The following is a 16,127-nucleotide window of genomic DNA, read 5'->3' as shown; positions in this document are numbered from 1 at the left end:
CAGAATGTAGAAAGGTAGTTTCCAGGAGCTGGGGTAGGAAGGTATGGGTAGCTACTATTGAATGGGTCTGAAGTGTCTGTTTTACAAAATGAAAATAGTTCTTTTCACTATGGGTAGTGGTATGAATGTAATTAATACCACTGGGTAATACCCTTAAATGGTGAAAGTGATAAATTTTGTTTATATATCTATATGTGTGTGTGTGTGTGTGTGTGTATAAAACCACAAAATGTTTATTTTACCTCATCTGATATTTTTCTCTGATGTGGCTTAAAGACTTAAATGGGTCTTTTTTGGGAGGGGGGGAGTTATAACCAGGTATTTTTTTGTTTGCTGGTGGTACATTGTGGCATTTACAAAACTTCTTACAATGTATCAAATTTATCATAGTTGAATTTACCCCCTCCACCATTCTCCTTTATTCCCCCTTCCCTTTCCCATTCCTGGAATAGTTTCAGCAGGCCTCATTTTTCCATTTACATCCATGTGTACACAGTATTTGTACTATATTCACTCACCTACACCTTTTTCCCACATCCTCCCCCTTCTCACTGGTACCAACTCCCCCCACAGGACCTGCTCTACGTATTTTTAATAAAACTTGGGGAAACATTTGGAGGAGGGGTGTTTTTAATTTTGTTTTCATGGTTCTTCTCTTTAGCTAATCAACAGCCAACATTTAGTGGGTCTATCCTAAGTGCCAAACATAGGCAAGACATAGGTGAAGATTAGTAGTGAGACATCTGATCCTAATGGGAGACAATGTGATCAGAACCTCAACACACAGCATTCTTTTTGTCCAGCCTATGTTGTATCCCACTGAAAGAAGAGAAGCAACAATTGTTTTATATGCACCTTGAATATGTGATCGTCACAGAATAGTGCTTCTTTAGGTATTTAGTTTTGTTTCAGTATAGTCAAAACCACTCTGTGAAACATATGGGAACACTTTGAAGGCATTAGGCAGGGATTCACAGTCCCACTTCACTGTAGTCTAGTGGAGCCGAAAGTAAAATAACAACAGAACCCTCCATCTAGCTTTATTGTTATGACTTACGTTAGCCATTTACTAGACTGGTTGGCTGCCTAGGGCACCCGAAAGATAAACTGTTTAATCTGTGGTAAAGCATAATCCCCAAACCCAGTATTTTACAGAGGATAATGCAAGCTAAATAGTTTTTATAGGTTGGATTTGTCTGTTTGCAGCCTATGAATCAACTATTAAATCTCTCTATTCCTCAGCAGTTGGAGAAAAGATTTCGCTAGGAAAATATTAAATTATAATTTAGTTTTCAAAATGTGTAAGGCACCAAGCTACTTTGTCTATAAGAAGAATATTGAATAAAATACAATAGTTTGAATGTCTGTTTTCTAATCTTTCCTAAGAGAAAATTAACTCCTCAAACTGTCTTCCAAACTTGTTATTAACAAATTAAAACTTATCGCTTAATTTTAAAAGATTGGCATTTTAAAAAAAACATCAAAAAACACTAAAAGGATTAGAGAAAATCTTACCCTTCAGAGGTTAAATGCTGCTGGTATTTTCACCCACATCATACTGCCTTTCATTTATCTTGGTTCCTAAATTTACTATATGTGTGTGCATATATGTATACATGTGTGTATATATAAATATATATATATATATATATATATATATATATATATATATATATACAGACTGTGTGCATATATATTCAGTAAATAATAAAATAGATGCCCAGTAAGTAAATTTTACATATACTGTATATTATATAATACATATATGTCCAGTATGCATATATATGCTAATAAGTAGATTTCACACATATGGATATGTATGTGTATACATACACACCCGAGGATGTTTCATCATCTCTTTTTCCCTAAACATATTCTGTTTGTGTATTCAAAATTATTTGCGAAGCATACTATGCACTGCTTTGCAGAAATTCCTTTTACATTCTTTGTTGGTTTTATTTTGATCTAATGAAATCACATTATTTCTCAGATGGCTATGATAATTTAAGCAAAGTGATTGCACAGTGCCTGAGTTCTTAGCATGTTTAAAGTTTGTTTTCAGTAAGATTTTTTGAAGTCGTCTGTGGTGTTTGAGAGCTTCATTTCTGTGTTCGTTGAGTGGGCACTCTCTTCCTACTCTGTTGCCTATTGCTTGCTGGTGTTGGCATCCTTACACTGTCCCTCTCTCTAGGACTGCTTATGTAATATGTATGTATTAGTGCTTAATTTATCCTCCTAAGCCAATTCACTAGGACTTGTTGGAAGGGGAGTTAAAGTAACAAGACAGCATGAATTTCTTTGTTTTTCTTTGATTTTTTTTTTACTGCTGTTCTGGGTAAGGGCACGTTGTGGCATTTACAAAAGTTCTTACAATATATCATACTTGAATTCACCCCCTCCACAATTCTCCTTCATGCTCCCCCCCTTCCTGGAATAGTTTCAACAGATACCATTTTTCCATTTACATACATGTGTAAGCAGTATTTGCAACATATTCACCCCTCCTTTGCCCTTTCCCTACCTTCTCCTCCTTCCCACTGGTGTCAACCCCTGACCCAGGCCAGACATGCTCTGCCCACTTGTTCTCTGATTTTGTATAAGAAAAAAAGAAAAAGAAAAAATGACATTTTTGCTAGTTTAAGATAGCTATGCAGAGAGTTTCCTTTTGGCACTTCCATGTATATATGTATTCTAGCCAATTTGGTTCATCCCCTACCTTAGTCCCTTATGGTGGTTTCAAGAAGTTTAAAAATTCTATATTCATCCTTGTATAGAGAGTACATCAGTCATGTTCGCTGTCTTGACTTCCTTCTTTTACCCTCCCCCTCTTGTATGTGACCTTCCCCTTAGCATGACCTGTTTTTCATAATATTGATGTTTTTGTATTAAGTTTATATTCTGCATATGAAAGAAAACATGTGACTTTTGGCTTTTGAACCTGGCTAACTTCACTTAAGATGATGTTCTCTAGTTCCATCTGTTTACCTGCAAACGACAAAATTTCATTCTACTTTGACTGTTTTATTCTCTCTTAAAAATACACAAATTTTTTCTTCATTACCACATTTCACCAAAAAGCATGGTTGCTACAGAAAATGTGAATGTTACAGAAAAGAATTAAAGAATTTATTTCTGAATTTCATCTGTAAAACATCATATAGGAATTGTAATGCCCTTCAGTCTTTTCTTCAGAAATTGCCTTTATACATTTAAGATGACACTTTTGTATGTTTCTTCATTCCTCCACCAATCAATCCCTGAGCAAAGGCTGCTGCTGTGCCCTAGACCCTAGAGCCAAACTACTATAGAGCTGCTTATCCCTCGGGGATAGGGTGCTATGGCGTGGGCATGGTGCAGTGGCCCCTGAATCTGAGGGATGAAGGAATTCAATGGCTACTCACCCCATAGAGCAGGATGCATGCTAGCGATGGCTCTAGTTCCAAATGGTGCAGGGCAATGACAGTGAAGTGCATGGGGAGGTGTAACACAGCTCATCTCCTTTTAAGAGGACTTGGCATGAGAACTTCAGGGAGTAGCCTGAGTTGAGCTCAGCCTTTGAGTGGTATGGGAGCCTCTAGTAGCAAACACTATAGGTGTCTATGGTGATGATGGGAGTAGCTGGGATGTTCTTGCTTGCTTTTTTCCTGGTGCTAAGGTGACCCTAACTGGGGAGACGAGGTGACAGAGGCAGGTTGTTTCCTTCCCTTCTCTATATGGCCAACTTGGGCTACTGTACTCTTCAGGATTTCTGCTCCTCCTTTTCTGTCCAATGATGTGTTCCTTCAGATATTTTGGTTGAAATGTGGTTGGTTTTTTTGTGTGGGGAAGGGGAAAGTAGGGTAATTTCAGTCTGCCATCTCACTGACATGCATTTACTTGACCAATTTTCAACCATTATTCTTCTTTTCTAGAGTCTTGATGTTAATTGTTAAACTTAACCAGAATTCCTGGTATATCATCCTTTTGGTATATTGTTGCATTTAATTTGCTAAAATTTTATTATTATGTCCATGGGCAGTATTTTTCTGTTGTCTTATAATATCTTTGCCTTATTTTTATATTGGAAAAACTCTTAGGCACGTAACAAGTTGGGGAAACATTTCCTTCAGATACTATTCAAGTATCTGAAAGGTATCCTGTGAAGTTTTAATATAGATATAGTTCATCACTGAGTTTTTGGTAGACATATGTTAACTGACATAAATTTATTTTATAGTTAAAGCTTGTTTCCTCTCCAGTGAGCTTTGCTAATTTACATGTTTAAAAGAATTTGTCAGTTTCATCACAGTTGTTGGATATATTGACATGAATTTGTTTGTAATATTCCCTTATCATCAGTTTAATATTTTAAAATGCTGTAGTGATGTCACATTTCTCATTCCTGATACTTCTCTCTAGATTCAAATCATATCAATTCTATTGATCTTCTTAAAAGAATCAACTTTTGTTTCACTGATTTTCTCTATTGTTTTGCTGTTTTATATTTTACTGTTTTCTGCTCTGGTAGAAAAAATGGTATATTTTTACTTTTCTTGTGTATTTTATAAGTTTCTTGTAACTTCCTTTTCCTAAAATCTTTTTTCCCCCCAAAGTCTTGAAGATGAAAGTGTGGTTCTTTGATTTGAGGAGTTTCTTGGTATTATAGATTTCAAAATGCTGCTTTAGTGACAGCCCACAAATGTTAACATATTATGTTTGCATTTTCATTCAACTCAAAATATTTTCTAATTTCCTTTTGACCCTGGAATTATCTAGGGCAATAGTTATCTACAGACAATTTTCAAAGATTTGAGGATTTTCTAGAGATTTATGTTTTTGATTTTCACTTAATTTAATTCCAGTTCTAGAACATTTTATATGACTTGAATCTTTTGAAATTTATTTAGACTTTTAAATTGCAAATTTATGAATCTATTGTGGAAAATATCCCATGTGCACTTGAAAACAATGTATATTATGCTGTGGTTGGTCAAAATGTTTTATCAGTGTCATTTAGTTGTTAATAGTATTATTCAATTCTCCCTTGCTGATTTTCTTTTTGTTCTATTCATTATTTTGAGAAGAATATTGGAATCTCAATGTTTCTGATCCCTACCTCTGTTTTTCTGTTTATTATGTGTCTTTTTTTCTCTAGGTACTTTAGATCATCTCTTTATTGCTAGTTTAATACAATTTGTGATATATCTTTCTGGACTTCCATTCACGTTGCATATGCCAGGGTTTATTGAGCTGCTTGGATTTGTGAACTTACAGTTCTCCTTAAATTTGGGAAATTGGCTATTGTTTCATTCTTATTCCACTCTTCTCTGTAGGGGACTTAAGTTTCACATATAGTAGGCTGCTTGGTGTTGGTTTTGTAGCTCACTAATATTCTGTTTGTACTTTGCACTCTTCTTTCCTGTTTTATTTTGTGTATTTTTCTGTTGCTATGTCCTCAATTTCACTAGTCTTTCTTACACCATGTATAACCTCCCATCAATTCCATCAAGTACATTTTTACCTCAAACAGTATATATTTTCATTTCTAGATGTTTGGTTTTAGTCTTTATTATTTTATTCATGTCTCTATTTAACATGTTTAATTGTCAAGTTCTTGAACATATGTAAATAACCATTTAATGTTATTATCTATTAATTCTGTCATCTGTGTTATTTGTACGTCTCGTTAGCTTGGTTAAGTTTTCTCCTCATGTGGATTGCATGACTGGCAGTTTTTACTGGATGCCAGACATTGTGAATTTTACCTTATTGGTCTTGATATTTATATCCTTCTGAATAATTTTGTGCTTTTATAAGAGTGAATTCTTCTAAAAGCGATTTCTTATAAACACGCTAAAATGGTTCATTTTCTTCCTTTCAGTAATTTTTGCTCATATCACTATATTGTTTTTCTTTGCTACATAAATAATGGTTTGTATGTAGTTGTTAATTTACTTTTTTTTTCTGACTATCTTTGTACTAATAGACCAGCAGCTTCATGCAGGAAAGGGCCTCTTGGCTTTCTCTTTTTGCCCTGTTACCACCACAATGTCTGGTACATAATAATTGTTCAGTAAGTAAATTAATAATTGTTGACTTCTTCTATTTTAACATCATGCATTAAATATCTTGTTTTGGGGAATTGATGTTCTCGACAACATTGAAAACTTACTTCAGAACTGTAAGCTGTCTTTAGGGTCCATAAGTTTGCTTATCTTTACTTTATTTTAAAGGAATTCAAAATGTATTTTTTTTCCTGAATTTCTTTATAAAATGTTCTACTAAAATAAATTCTTCATGGAAATATATGTGCAATTTAGATGAAAATATGTTTTCAACTTGAATTTTTAGCATGAACTTGCTAACTGTATGGTTAATAAATGAGCAAATGCAAGGCACAGTATTTCCTTCAACCCTTTCTGGAGGTGATTAAAATGAAGGTGCTGGCGCTATGTCAAACACATCAAACATCCCAGTTTCAGTTTCCTAGAATTTCTCAAGTTTTCCATTGTGTCTATACAATATATTGATCAGTGACATGACACTTTGAATCTTAAAGTTTTAAATATAAATGTATAATTGACACAAATTTCTGTCATTATTCAGAAAATTAAGTATTATTCACATTTAGGTGAGCTTCCTCTTTTGAATAGAGCATATAAGAAAGACTAACATCATAGATTCAGTTATTTCCTGGACTAGCTAGTTTGGCACAAACAATCTATTCTACTTAATTGCACAAGAATCAATCCCCTTTTAAAGACAGCATTCATTATTATTATTATATACATACATACATATGTGTGTATATGTATATATCAAGGTTCATAAGTGCCATCAATGAGAGAATGTGAGCTACTCTTTCCATATTTCTCATGACAACTGATAAAAGAAAAAACTTCTAATTTTTGGTATTTTATTCAAAATATTGCATGTCAGAAAGTAATAATTCTCACATTTTTTTCATAAACATTGATGATTTCTGTGGAATAGTGTCAAAAATTTTGAAGAAAAAAATGTTTACATACAAACATTATTGTGGAATAAGGAGAGGATATCCTTTAATTTGGGACACTGGTTGAAGCTTCATGACAATAAGGATAGGGGTGCATTGTCTTTAACCAGATCAGCAGAAGATCGTCTGACAACATAAATGAACAGGAAGTTATATTTCTTAGGGTGAGGAGGGGGGGAGAAAATAGTCTCATTTATTCCCAACTATAATCCTGAATAAAATGTGATGAAACATGAAACATAACCCTCCCTTTCAAAGTCTGATGGAAGATTTCAGATGTTTTGGCAGATCATTAAAGGAAAAGCTGTTAGCCTGTTATGAATGGGATGCATTCAGAGCAATACAGATGAAAATGCAGAGCTCATGAAACTTTTGCGTTTCCATTGCGTTTCCATTGAAGATAGTATGACATCTAAGCACAGGCATCACTTAGCAGAACGATTACACTGGATGTAAGTTATTCTGACCGAAGAGCAAGAACCATGTATTCGATTTTATCTTTTTCTTTTGTTGGAATCATATTTTAAATCACAGGTGATTGGTTTATTATACTGATTTAGTCTTAATTTCCAAGTTATATACTTGGAATATTATTTGTATATAAGCTAAAAAGCATAATTTATATTAGGCAATGTGTCTAAAACACAGATTGGCATAAATGCAAACATCTAAACACACAACTTTCATGAGTCTTAGCAGAACTCCAGATTTACCTGACCTTGTCAGCCTTGTTAACCATTTAGTCACCATTCTCTAAATCACTTTCATGTAATACAAATTTTGGAACCAAGAAAGCCACTTTAATGTGCTGGAAAAAAGTGTCTTAGAGGCCTGTCTACAGGTTGTATTGTTTACAGGAAGAAGCTGGGCTGTCAACACAATGTCTTTTGACTTTGTTTTAGGTTTAAAAGAAAACAATAAACGTTGAAACCACACACATTGAAATCACAGTATATAAATATCATCTTAGATTTGATGCTTATAAAATGATTTCTCACTCAAAAAAGAACAGTTATTGAAGGGAAAAAAGTCACTTGTACACTATAGTTGGTTCTCTGTCTCTCTCTCATGCTCTCTCTCTCTCTCTCTCTCTCTCTGTGAAAAGGGACTCCACATTCTAAGCACATGCTCTCCAAATCCTTTATTTTAATCTAGTCAAATCCATCTACATTTCTAAAATCTTGTACCATTTCTGAAGATATTCTCAATGCATTTCCTGAACCACATTACATGAACTTTTTCCTATTTCCTCAAGATAATGCAATATGTTCGAGTCATATTTGCTATCAATTTGACTAATATCTGCTGTCAATTTTCTGTGAACCATTTAAAACAATCGTTTATTTTTTTCTGCCAATTCAATTTATCCTAGTGCCTGATAATCTGTTTCTTTTTAGTTTCCATATGATTTTTAAGAAAATCTTCTTTAAACCCCTATTAAAAAGAAGAGATAACAGGTGACTAATTTTCTTTATCATTTAAGCTTGTTATCCTTTGAAAGAAATTAAGTACAGCACAGTGGACCACATACACATTTATAAATTGTGTAAGCTTATCTTTATTCAAGTAATTGCTTTCTTGGGAAAAAAAAAACCGAGGGGAAATAACCTGAGTTGCCTCATATTTCCAAGAAACAACAGGCACAAAACACTGAAATTCTGCTATTTACTTTATTGAAAATGTGCAAGTATATTTCTCAAACATAACTTTTCCCCTAATTTCAAATTGCTAGATAATAAGTGTCTACTCAGGTCTAGAAAATGGCTTAAAGCAATTTATTTATATATTAAAGGAAATGTGATACTTATATGTTTATAAAAATTATGTCATGACACTTAAAGAAATATTTTTTTGTTCCAGATGTCTAATTCATCTGGAGAATTTAGGAAGGTGAAGTAGATATATACTCACAGCCTTTCCCATTTTCATTGTTTACCAAACTTTAAAATTTTTGGAGGCAGAGATATATGTGGCTAAAATACTGTCACCTGTTGAGAGTTCAGCTTTATCAAGTGTTAGTTTGTATTGCTTTTGGTCCTTTTAAAGAATACTTGTAGAAATTTAAATAGTTAAATATTTCTTAATTTATCAAATCCTTTACTGACATGCTATTAATAAAATGGGAAAATTATATTATATTCCTTTTTCTTTTTTTTCCAGTACTGGGATTTGAACTCAGGGCTTACACCTTGAGCCACTCCACAAGCTTTTTTTGTAATGGGTATTTTTGAGATAGGGTCTCTCAAACTATTTGCCTGGGCTGGCCTCAAAGCAAGATTCTCCTGACCTCTGCCTCCTGGCGAGCTGGGATTACAGACATGAGCCACTGGCCCCCAGCTAATTATATTCCTTTTCCATCTGCCCAAACTTAAATACATGTTATGATTGAAAGGATATTTTCAAGGTTTCTAACATTCGTGCTTTTTCTACAAGCCCTGCAAGTTGTTTGATCTTGTAGGTCTATGTATTTAAATAAGTTCAGTGCTAACCAGTTTCCCTCCCTCCCTCCTTTCTACCTCTTTCTCTACCTTCTCCCTCTTTCTTTTACTTCTTTCATTATGTTTTACCATTGCTTTTTCATTGTTTAGTTCTTTATTTTAATTCAACTTTGTTTGCCATATTTTAACAAAATGTGTCTTGCTTTCCTGTATTCCTAGAAAAGATTATAGATGTTATATTTTCTTTAAAAATGTTTTTGGTGTCTTTACATTTGTCTTCATAGAAAATTCTTGAATTACATAATTTTCTCAGAACTTTATGGGAGTTTTTCATTAGATGTTATTTTAGGGAATCTGAAATCAGTTGTTAGAAGTGATTTGGGTTCCCAAAGGATGTTTTCTATATCCTTAAGTTCTTTAGGCTTTATCCTTAAATTCATTTTCTTCTTGATATGCAAACTTGACTAGGCAATAACCAGTCTTTCAATAAAGCACAAATCTAGATGTTGCTACAAAGGCACTTTGTAGACATGATTGAAATCCACAATCAAGTGACTTTAAGTAAAGAAAATTATCTTGGGGCTTGGGTTGTAGCTCAATGTTAGAGTACTAGCATGCACAGAAAATTGGATTCAATCCTAGAACTCTGTATGTACCCCCCCAACACCACATGAATTATCCTAGATAATCTGCATAGGCCTTGAATAATCAGTTGAAAGATGTTAAAAACATATCTGAGGCCTCTCTAGAAGAAATTATGCTGTGTATATTAACTTCAGTCTCTGCAAGAGTTCTAGTCCTTTCTTTCCTGGTGACCTAGTCCGTGGATTTAGGACATCCCTAGCCAACCATCAAAACTGAATAAACCAATTCCTTTCAACACATCTCTTAATATTTACCTCTTACTGATTTTGCCCCATATCAATTAAATACTAAATGATACAGATTATCTAAAATTGTGTAAGTGGACAGTGAGTGGAGGCTAGAAAAATGTCAAGGAGTCTGATGGGAAAAGCCTGTATTGGTTTTTGAATTTGTCATTACTCTCTTAGGATATGTCTATGACTTTGTCAAAGAAAAACAAGGGGACTGGGTAATTCAAATTTAATTTAATAATTAAGAGTAACTTTGCTTAAGTAGAAATGTTTTGCTTCCAACCTGGGAGGTAAATTTATTAAAATAATCCTCCAAACAAAGTAAAAAGAAACATCTTGCATCCTGTATAAGGTGAACCCAATAAAAGCTGCCAGTGTGGTCTTAAGTTTTTAATTTTTTGTGGTATTGTGTTACTCTCAAGAGTGAAATCCTTGTCAGTAAGGTGTCTTTAGTCTGTCAGGGTAAAGTCATGTTAAGGGTTATTGTGGTCATCCTGAGACTCAGACTTCAGAGAAAAATGAAGATCATATTTTAAAAACAGTATTTGAGGTTAATCATAGCACCCCAGCCATTTGTGAGACAAAGTTTGTATTACTTCTAGCACACACACATACACACACACTTTTAGAAGAAAGAAATCGCCCTCTTAAGGAATCCTTACTATTCTATTGGAATTATTCAGCAAAATTATTTTGATGTTTAGAAAGGTATACTATTTATTTCTGTATAGTGATATTATCTATGTTTCTATTAAGACTCCATGAAGACAAAATCAGGGAAAAGCCTTTTGGCTTCCTATATTCAGTCAGTGTTTTTAATTGCTTATATGTCTACAAAACAAAACCATGAAAATGAAATTAAAATATTGAAATATTTCTTCATGAACTGAAGGTCTACTGAATAAGTAGACCTTCTGACATAAATGTACTCTGGGTATTGAAAATCAAATGCCTACCTTTTCCTAGTTTTCTATGTCATAGTAGAATTTTGACTAGACATCTCTAGGTTCATACCTCTATAAATGTGTATCAAGGGCATAATTTTCATACTTAGCCCTTGAAATATATGGTGAAGGAAATTCTGGTTACATTTATAATACATTCTTGTTTTCATGACCTGAAGTGATTTATAGTAGTAATATTTGCTGTATTTTATACTTAAGTTATTTCTTATCTTAATTTGTATTATTTATTCTCAGTCAAATGTTAATGGACAGTTTTTTTCCTAGTTAAATGAGGTAATATTAGTATTTAACATCAATATAAAATCAGTGGTTCTTTCTTTTATTTGTACAGGTTATTATTCAGGGGTATGAACCATTTTTTCTTTTTGTATTGAATCTTTTTTCCCCCTTTATCATTGTGCTGGGTGGGGATACATTGTGGCATTTACATTCACAAAGTTTCTTACAATGTAACGAATACATCATATTTGCTCCATCAGTAATCTTTATGACCTTATATTGCAGTTTAAAAAATTGATTTTAAAAAATGAATGCAACATATATAAAGTGCTTTAAGTGGTCAATGATGAAGTATGAAAAGTTGGTCATTTGCAGTGGATCACAGTTGATTTGTCAAACTCACATATGATAGCCCCATACTGAAAACCTCACAGGGCTGAACGATGCCTGTAAATTAACATTTTAGTGAATGCATACTAGAAGAAAATCTCTATTATCTGTTGCCATTGTTTTTGGCCTGTGGTCTTTGCAATATAATATATATGTATTATATTCTCTTGAAGATAGATTTAACTAGAAGGTAAATTCAGCAAGTAAGAGACAGCCAACAAAGAACTGGCATTTTTACATTCACCACAACTTAGATTTAAATGAAGGCATTTTATTTGCCTGAAATTGATGCATGTCTTTATGGAAAATGAAATGCTTTATTAAAACTAATAAGCATAATCCTACCAATTAAAGTTACTAAACACCACTTTTTAAGCTAAAGGAATTAGGAGGATTTAAATGTTATGGAGGGGAAAAGCCTTGTGTGCAATTTGGTTCTGTCATACTAAGTAGCTCTAATTTTTCCTAGTTTTCCTTACTTCATTTTTTTAATTTATGATTTCAAAGAGAAGCTCTGATCTATTTTGTTTCCTTATTTTGAGTTCTATGGAAAGCTTCAGGATTGTATTTCATTTAGCTTTGCTCTTCCTTGTGATGTGATTCTCCATCCTTAGCCTCCTCCACACCCAAAAAACTCATCCATTGCCTGCTCTACTCCACTTCTTAAAGAAGTTTGACTAGAACCACGAAGTGAAGTAGGGCTAGCTCTTCAGCTGTACAGTAGTTGTTGGCTTCCTTCTATCCTGATGACAGATGAGAAATGGAAATTTAGAATTATGTAGGTGATATATTTAATATTTACATATCTGAGCACATCTGAGGATCCTTTTGTTGTGGATTTGTTTTTGTTAAAAGGTAATAAATTTTAACTTTATATTTAAAAAAGAAGCAGAAATGTCCCTCAATATATTTATAGCCAAAAGATGCAATAATTTAATTATTCCTAACACTCACAGTTCTTATTATTATTTAAATAATACTAGGTGAAAACTAATAATACACTCAGAATGCTTATAGGCACTGTGCTATAAAATGTTATAGATATTGTATCACTTAATTCTAACAATGGCCATGGAAGGTCAATATTATCACCAGGAGATAAATTGATTTGTTTAATATTTCCAAGCCTATTAAAGATAATTCAAGAATTAGGACTCAAAGCTGTCTGGATGAGTTAGGGTTCAGCAAGGAGAAACTACACAGTAATTTGAGCAAGAAAAGTCTAATATGAAGAATTATTAACTCTGACAGGGGATAGAGTAACTAAGATTATCTACTGAGTCTCAAGACTTGAGAAGAGCAGATGTAGAGAGTGGTCACTGTCAGTCTGAGGCAGAGTACATAAGGAAAGAACAGATTATAAAGCTGGTCATTCACCTCCACACTCAGGTCCAGACAAGGTGTAACTGTGGCTTGGTGAATGCTAGAGAAGTTCACTGAAGTGGCCTGCTAGCGGATATCATGGGAAGTCACTTGCTGAAAGACACTGTCCATGGGGAGAAGTCCCATGTGGGACTCACAGGGTGCATTTTGCGTGAAGGTGCTGTACCACGGAACTCTCTAGGAAGCTCCCAATGGTGAGAGGAGGAAGGTTGCCTCATAGGGTGTCATGGAAATTGCCCTGCTGGTCAATGTGTATAGCAGGAACCTACTGAAAGAAGCTTCCAGAAGTAGGATGAGCCCCTTGTCCGCTGAGTTTGATGCTTCAAATTGTGTTCTGTAGCAGGTAAGAAAGGCTGTAGTCTCACAAACAGGACAATAAGGGTGGAGTTGTAAGTTAATAGATTGTGCCTGGCTCTTTGCTCACCAACAAATCTACTTTCTTAACCATTATGCCAGACTGCCTTGTACTTACTTTACCAAAATAAAGGGAAAATAAAAGGAAAGAAAGAAAAATGTCCTGAGGTTTTAGGAGGAGGTTTATGTTAGTAGCTCTTTTCTTTGAATTGTCTATGGAGAGTCACTTTATTTTTCTTCTTTTTTTATATTATTGTTGTACTGGGGTACATTGTGACACTTACAAAAATTCTTACAATATAGTGTAATTGAATTCATTCCCTCTATAATTCTCTTTTATCCCTTTTCCCCCCATTTCTGGAATAGTTTTAACAGGTCTCATTTTTCCATTTATATACATGATCACACAATATTTTTACTCACCCTCCTACACCCTTTCCTTACATCCTGTCCCCTCCCACTGTACCAGCCCCTCACCCCCTGACAGGACCTGTTTTGCCTTCCTGTTCTGCTTTTGGGGAAAAAAAAGACATTTTTGTTTGTTTAAGATAGCTATATATGGTATTAATTGTGACATTTCCATGTATATTTGTATTATAACCCAAATTGGTTCATCCCCTCTATTTTTCTCCTTTCTATCTTAGTCCCCTTCTTATGGTGATTTCAACAGGTTTAAAAATTCTACACTCATTCTTTCTTTCCTGTGTTGTGCTGTGTGGGAGTACATTGTGGCATTTGCACAGGTTCTTACAATGTATCAAATATATCATACATGAATTCAACCCCTCTAACATTCTCCTTTGTTGCCCTCCACCCCCTTCCTGAAGTAGTTTCAACAGGTTTCATTTTTGCATTTACATACATGTGTACACATTTTTGCACTGTACTCACCTTCCTATATCCATTCTTGTATAAGAAATACATCAATTATATTCACCTTTTTAGCTTCCTTCTTTTACCTTCCCTCTCTTGTATGTGACCTCTCCTTAGCATGACCTGTTTTTCATAATATTTCTGTATTTGTATTGGGTCTATATTCCATGAGGAATATAGAGGAAACATGTGGCCTTGGCTTTAGCCCAGCATATCAACCTTAAGGAGGGCAGGCATGCAGAGAAAGCCCAGACAGAAGGGACAGCACCCAAATTAGAAATCTGAGAGAAGCACCCAGAACACTCATTGAACTCAGAGGAAGCCCACTCCTCTTCATAACAAGGAAGAAGTTTGGACAATACACACACACACACACACACACACACACTTTTAAAAAAAATTTTTCTGTTTTTTTGTTACCCATCTCCTTTTCCCATTCTGTTGAAATTTTAATTTGCTTAGTCCTCTCTTGTTCCACTTTCTTTTCTCTCCCCTGATTTTTTTCTCTTCGTCTTTTCTCTCTTCCTTCCCTCTCCTTATCTTCCTTACTTCCCCCTACTTACCCCCAGTGTTCCTATCTCTTCCACGCTAACCACTCACCAAGTAGTCTATTACACCAACTTTACACATTACTGCATCCTTCCTATCCTTCTGCAATCCCTGACAGTAGCACCTTGCCCACACAGTGGCTGAACTCACTTTTACACACATTAGGGCCTATTACTCCAAAGCCCCCACACCTCATACCTCTTCTTCCCCTTGCTCATCCCCCCTCCCTGTCTCCTTTTCTGTCGCCATCATTTTAATTATCTGAGTATCAATCTCTATGCAGACAACTTTTATCTTCCCAACATCCACCGTTTATAGATAGTATTGCCAATCGTTTTTATGTATTATGTAAATAAGTGGTTCAGCATTGAATCTGTGAGTTTGGTATTGCTAAGATATACCTTGTCAGTGAACAGAAACATTACACTAGCTAAAACCAAAGTTAGCCGGAGCATAGAAATTAAGTAAAGGGAAAGTTAACAGGCAATTAAAACCCCCAACTAACTTATCACCAACACATGAACAAATTTCAAAATAGAAACATGAAGAATAAAAGAACGCAGGGGAATACGCCTCAAAAGTTAATAATCACACAACAGAGTCACTTTAGTTGCTCAGGAGACTTTCCATTAAGTTTTAGGACACTGACTTACCAACTAAAAACTGAAAGTTATAAACTGGAGGGCCGAGGGCGAAGACCACAGACACTTTTTAATTCCAGTTTCTCATTTACTATTTAATGCAGCTCATGTTTAATTGACAAAGATTTATTTGCAACTAAGTGTTTCTTGAACCATCTGAGTCCTATCTGCTCAACTGACATGCTGACATTTGGGCAAATTCATTACTTCTCTAGGCCTCAATATCTTCCTGTGAAAGGAAATAATAATAAGATCTACCTTATAGGTGTGTTATAGAAATTAAATATGTTAATATTTTTAAGAATTCCACCTAACAAAAGGAATATAAATGTTTGACCAATAAATCAGTCACAGCATATGTACTTTTATATTTTCTTAAAAACATCAGCCTATGTATATTAATTCTTTCAGAATGTTCTCTTTACTTCCTGTGTGTTCAGTTTATC

General features: G+C 34.3%; 1 protein-coding gene across 1 annotated transcript in view; it reads left to right on the top strand.

Annotated features, from left to right (window-relative positions):
- Positions 1–16,127, top strand: part of Iqcm (IQ motif containing M) — a 237,052-nt gene that overhangs the window by 212,418 nt on the left and 8,507 nt on the right. The window lies entirely within an intron of this gene.

Source organism: Castor canadensis, chromosome 9 (genome assembly GCF_047511655.1).
Source record: "Castor canadensis chromosome 9, mCasCan1.hap1v2, whole genome shotgun sequence".
NCBI classification, from domain to species: domain Eukaryota; kingdom Metazoa; phylum Chordata; class Mammalia; order Rodentia; family Castoridae; genus Castor; species Castor canadensis.
The sequence above is the reverse complement of the archived record's forward strand: the minus strand, read 5'-3'. Positions and strand labels throughout refer to the sequence as shown.